Genomic DNA, 6,773 nt, shown 5'->3' with positions numbered 1-6,773 from the left:
ACTCTCAAAACAACTATCATTTTGATATGGTCAGTCCTTGCATCCATAGCTCGGTCTAAGAATTTGAGAGTGGTATATTTCTCCAGCCCTATCCCTCAGTTTTTTACCCAAACAAGGGCAGGGAGGATGCTTTGTTATTGTTTCTACTGCTGACAGCAGCTTTACAGCATCAGTCGATGGCAGGAGAAATATGTCTGTTTGATTTTCCACCAGACAGGGAGTGTTTTGTCTTCCTATACTGCGTGAGGTTAATAGGTTTCCTCATGGTGTTTGAGCGGTTATTCTTTGATCGCTCTACTGTAGGTAGTGAATGGCACCTCACTGTTACATGTTGTTTGTCCTTACCTGAAGACGTGTGACACTCTTCCTGATGGAGCCTGAAACAACATAAGAGCCATTGGTGGATGACATTATCTCCTCATCTTCTCTCTTTTCAGCTCTATATTTATAATGTTTTTTAAAATTAGTTATCCCCGCCTCCTTATTTACATATATCAAGGTCATATCCATGATAGGATCAAGAACACATGGGGGGTTTTACAAAACAATAAACAATACATGCTTTATTTCTCACATACACCAGATAGGTGCAGTGAAACGTGTTGTTTTACAGGGTCAGCCATAGTAGTACAGCGCCCTTTGAGCAAATTAGGATTAAATGCCATGCTCAAGGGTACAGCGACATATTTTTAAGCTTGTTGGCTCGGGTATTCAAACTAGCAACCTTTCAGTTACCGGCCCAACGCTCTAACTGCTAGGTTACCTGCTGCCCTAACCCTATAGACATACAATAGCCTAGGTTCAAAACAATTCAAGGTGTCTCTAGATACAGGTCAGTGACCTGTACCTTTTCCCTCATTAGAATGCTATACATATAATGCCCTTTAACCCATTTGACTTGAATCAGGTTTTAGCTTAATGGGTGATGCTATAGAAGTGGTGTAAATTTCAGTCCCACCCCAAAAAAATTAAGCTCAAACTTTAGGACATTTATTTACATCAGGATATGTTCTTATTCAATCCAGGGCAATAACAAGCATATTGTTAGATTAATATAGTACAAAGATCTTTTTATATACCAATTTCTATTGAGAGGTGGCTGTCCTAACCCTGACTTCTGCTCTGTCACCTTTTGATGTCACTACCGAAACAAACATGTTGAAATACTTTATAATGACTGTGCCTTAATCCACACCCTTCTCCGGCATGGCTGCATGCTGAATAGTCTGTCTGCAAACATTTAAAAGAAAATGAGTGAGCATGTTAGTAAATCTTTATTTTTAAGAAGTGTCACTACCGAACATTTAGTATATATGTTACACGGGGTTGAGCAGGTGAACCCAAGTGCAGACTCACACGATGAGACAGGGATAAGGTAACCAAGGTATTTATTGAAAAGAGTGAGGAGATGGGGTACAGGCCAGGGGGAGCTTGGGCGGGTAGCAGGGAACCAGGAACTGCGGCTGGGGCAAGGGGAGCAGGGACAGGGTAAGCAGGTCCAGAGCGGAATGCAAGGAAGCAGTAGAGCGGGGGTCCAAGGCAGGGAAGCAAGACTGACGAGATGAGGGACTGGCGACAGGGACCAGAGTCAGAGGGGACGGAATGAGCAGAGGCTACGATCTGGTAGCGTGGAAGTGGCAGGGCTGAGTATTTGTAGAGGTCTTGATTATGGAACAGGTTGCAGCTGGTGGGGATCTGCTCTGACTCCAGCACACCTGTCTCCACTCACACAATCAGATACACCCACCCACACAGAGAGAGAGGGAGAGAGCACTGGGGGAGTGGCGGCAGGTTAGGGAGACACAGGATGAGAAGTAAAGGGCGTGGCAGGGGCAGATGTAACAATATCAAGAAATATGTCAAGTACGGTTTTGGGACTAAAATATATATTTACTGAGATGTACATCTGTCCAAATGAAAGACAGCCAGCCATATGTTATCTATCGGGATTCTTTAAAGTCCAAAATGAGTCAAAACTGTCCAAGCTGAAACGGTCATAACCGAATCAATTTACATCATGGAGATATACAGTACAAAGATCTCATCTTTGTATCTGTGTTATTATGGCATCTGTGACAGCATGGGCAACACAACTGAGGCAATCTCCGTTTTAAAGTTGAATGCGCCATGCTCTACCAACTGAGCTACAGAGGACCACCATATGGGTAGTGGACAAGTGCACACTTCAGAAAAAAGTGTATAGTATTGAGATGCACAGCCAGCTCCAACCCTCCAGGAGCCAAAACATTGAAATCTATTTGGCAAAAGCATAGAGGTCTATAATGTGTTATACTGTACTACTTCACTGTACTCTACTTCACTGTGCTCTACTGTACTGTACTCAAATGTACTGTACTCTACGTCACTGTACTCTACTTTACTGTGCTCTACTGTACTCTACTGTGTTCTACTGTACTGTACTCAAATGTACTGTACTCTACGTCACTGTACTCTACTGTGCTCTACTGTACTCTACTTTACTGTGCTCTACTGTACTGTACTATATTGTACTCTACTGTATTGTGCTCTACTATACTGCACTGTACCATACTGTACTTTACTGTACTGTGCTCTACAATACTGTACTGTATGTATCCTACTGTACTGTATTCTACTGTACTATACACCACTGTACTGTGCTCTACTGTAGTGTGCTGTACTGTACTCGAGCTTACTTGAGTTCAGTTTGGGTGGACAGCTTGATTTTATTGGCCTGTTTTTGCGCAATGCATGACATTTGATTTGATTGGTCAATCACTTATCAAAGATGAGCAGTTTTTTTCTGTCCATTCCCAAATATATGCTATAAAAAAAAAAAAGAATTTGGGATGGTGAAACGTTTTCAGTGTAAACTTAAACAACTAAAAACAGATATAAAATATGTATAAAAGACAATAGAGCAACATATTTATAAGATCGCCTTTGATAACTAACAACCACCAAAATAAAAGCAAGACAGTCAGAGAGAATCTAGAATTCCAAAAATGGCATGGGGCCCCCTCTGATGTTGTTATAATGTTTGAGTCACTCAGATAGCTTAAGAATACAGCAAAAGCATGGCAAAATGTGTAGAATTGTCAAAAACTAGCTTTAAAACTGTACAAACTTCTCTCTGCCCCATGGCAAAATGTGTAGTATTGCATGGAAATTAGCTTTAAAACGGCAACATTTTGTCTCTGCGGCCAAGAGGAGGGTCTCTAAAATGTTCAGTCGGAGACCGCGCCATTGGCCAAGCCATACCCCAAACAATGTTAATGGCATGTCTTGGGGGTATGGTCTTTGTATCTCTGTAACTTTCTCACTTATCATTATTCACGATTCATTCAGGATTATCCCATAATTATGGCAGCATCCACATAAATGTAGAAGTGTTCAGAAAAATATTCTATTCTTATTTACAATAAAAGTGAGTCCAAAATGACATTACCATTAATTTTCTATTGTGCACAAAATAATCTGAAACACAACCTAATTTTACCCAGTCAAAATAATTAATGGATACCATTTTTATGTCTCTGCGTGCAGTTTGAAGAAGTTGGAGGTAGTTTTACAAGCCATTGCTAACTAGCGTTAGCGCATTGACTGGAAGTCAACAGGTCCAGCTAGCATGCAGAAATAAAACATGTATTATGAGTTCATCTGATGCAGGTTAAGTTAGAAAAAGGGCTTAGTTGCCAAGATGCCACACTATCCCTTCAATGTTTTAAAATAATTGACTGGATTTAATGTACAGTATTCAACCCACTGTAGAATTTTCAAACTGCTCTAATGGTTCCCACCTCGTAACAAGATTTACAAGCAGGTGGGAGTGCACAGACTGAAGCACCTCAACAACCTGCCCTCCCTGGCAGACTGATCAAGTACACCTTGCAACATGGATGAGTGGACGGATTTTTTACATTTCACTTGCCGCCATTACGGTAGCTCACTGAGCATTAAATTCTGTTCAACAGCCTTGGTTTCTCAAATGACTGCCTCGCCTGTATAGGGGGCAGTATTTTCGTTTTTGGCTAAAAAACGTACCCATTTGAAACTGCCTATTTCTCAGCCCCCGAAACTAGAATATGGATAGAAACTAGAATAGGATAGAAAACACTCTAAAGTTTCCAAAACTGTCAAAATATTGTCTGTGAGTTTAACAGAACTGATATTGCAGGCGAAAACCTGAGGAAAATCCAATCAGGAAGTGCCTCTTTTTTTGAAACCTCTCTGTTCTTATGCATAAATGGATGCTTGATATCCGTTTAAAGGGATATCAACCAGATTCCTTTTTCTATGGCTTCCCTAAGGTGTCAACAGTCTTTAGACATAGTTTCAGGCTTTTATTTTGAAAAATGAGCGAGAACGTTCACATTGCGTAAGTGGATAGGTGGGGGCTCTCAGAGTGAGTTTTGCGCAACAGAGAAAGGCGGCCATTGTTTCTCCCGGTCCTATTGAAAAACCAACACTCCCGGTTGATATATTATCAAATATATATTTGAAAAACAACCTAATGATTGATTATAAAAAACGTTTGACATGTTTCTGTGGACATTATGGATATTATTTGGAATTTTCGTCTGCGTTGTCGTGACCACTCTTTCCTGTGGATTTCTGAGCATAACGCGCCAAACGAACGGAGGTATTTGGATATAAAAATAATCTCTATGGAACAAAAGGAACATTTGTTGTCTAACTGGGAGTCTCGTGAGTGAAAACATCCGAAGATCATCAAAGGTAAACGATTAATTTGATTGCTTTTCTGATTTTCGTGACCAAGTTACCTGATGCTAAGTGTACTTAATGTTTTGTCGAGCGATCGATAAACTTACACAAACGCTTGTATTGCTTTCGCTGTTAAGCATAATTTCAAAATCTGAGACGACAGGTGGATTAACAAAAGGCTAAGTTGTGTTTTGCAATATTGCACTTGTGATACTGCAATATGTAACTTTTTGGGCGACCCAACCAAATTCACATAGAAATGTGAGTTATAGACCTGTCATTCTCATTGAAAGCAATGTTAAGAAGCGTTAGATCTGTTCTATATGTGCCAGTTCTATGCTTCCCGTTCTTAAATTTAGTTTGTGTGTCTTTTACTTTCGGTTCTGAACACCAGCTTCGAACAGATGAAAATACAATATTTTTAGTTATGGAAATTATATTTCACAGCGGTTTAGATAGTACAATGATTCTTTACACAATGACAGCTGGTTTTGTCACATAAACTGAAATTAGGCGAGCTATTAGAATTTTAGCAACCAGGAAATGGAGGACTGATTTCTGCATTATTTTAAGATTAAGATTACAACCACGAAATGTAAACACTCCGTAATGGCTGAAATGGACTCAATGGAACACAAAGCGTTTCCTTGCATCTATAGGAATGCCAACTTGTTGGTTGGGGATTTAATGCACCATCTTGACACTCAAAATAGAAGAAAGATTTTTTTGTGCAATTGAAAAAAGTAAGAATTTAATACAGTTGAAATATTTACACATTAGATGCGCTGAAATGAAAGCAGCTTCCGAAAATAAACACTTTGCCATTTCATCATGAATTTTCTTATTTTTTACCCCTAAGAGTCTAAGTCTTTGGGGGGAGGGGGATTCTACTAAGCTATCAGATGGACTTTCATTTAAATGTATGCCACTTACTGTAAAAGAGAAGGGAAAACTCTTTGCTGGACTTTGGGCTCCACTTTTTCCGAGCGCACATGCAGTATAATGTGAGGGAGCATAATACAGCTTGGCAAACAAAACATAAAATTATGCACATAATCACATTTGTGGAGATAGGTCCAGACAAGGTTGCTGTATTGTACAGTACATATTGAGTACATCTTAAGTACCCACTGTAACGATAGTCATTTTCTTCCTCCTCCTCGGACGAGGAGAGGCGAGAAGGATCGGACCAATACGCAGAGTGGTTAGTTTCCATAGTGATTTAATATATAACAAAACAATATGCGATACAAAATAACTACCGTGACAGTCCCGTGTGGCGAAACACTGACACAAGAACAAACACCCACAAAACACACGTGAAACCCCGGCTGCCTAAGTATGATTCTCAATCAGGGACAACGATTGACAGCTGCCTCTGATTGAGAATCATACCAGGCCGAACACACAAAATCCCAACATAAAAATCACACATCGACAACCCACCCAACTCACGCCCTGACCATACTAAATAAATACAAAAACAAGGGAAAACAGGTCAGGAACGTGACACCCACTATGGAAAGCTGAGCCTCTCACGAACAGAGACTCTCCTTTTTGCTCAACGAGCCCCACAAGCTTCACGGAACTTGACCAAAGTCGGTAACTCCGATGTGCCAACTTCTGTCTGTGGCATATGGATGGTTTGGGCTACAAATTAATATGACCCCACCTTCTGAGAATCTCACAAACATGTACAAAGGTAGCCCGACACTGGTTTAAAAATGAATGGAAGTATTGAAGTAGTTTTGTGGCCAAAAAAGTGGTATGGGTATTTTTTTAAACTATTTCCTGAGCTTTCTTATATCTCTCAGATATAGGACAGACACTTCAAAACATAATTCCTTTTTATTTATTTTTGACTATCTGTTTTGCCATGCATTAATGTGTTATTCAATGCGTTTCTATGGGCTAATAGTAGTAAGGCCAAATTCAATGTTTCATCAAATATATATATATTATACCTACAAGGGTCCTAAAATGTTAAATCAAATATCTAAATATATATTCTTAATTCCATTCCTTTACTTTAGATTGTGTGTATTGTTAGATATGACTTGTTAGATATT

The sequence above is a fragment of the Salvelinus alpinus genome, chromosome 8, assembly GCF_045679555.1.
Source record: "Salvelinus alpinus chromosome 8, SLU_Salpinus.1, whole genome shotgun sequence".
In the NCBI taxonomy this organism is placed as follows: domain Eukaryota; kingdom Metazoa; phylum Chordata; class Actinopteri; order Salmoniformes; family Salmonidae; genus Salvelinus; species Salvelinus alpinus.
Note: the sequence above shows the minus strand (reverse complement) of the source record.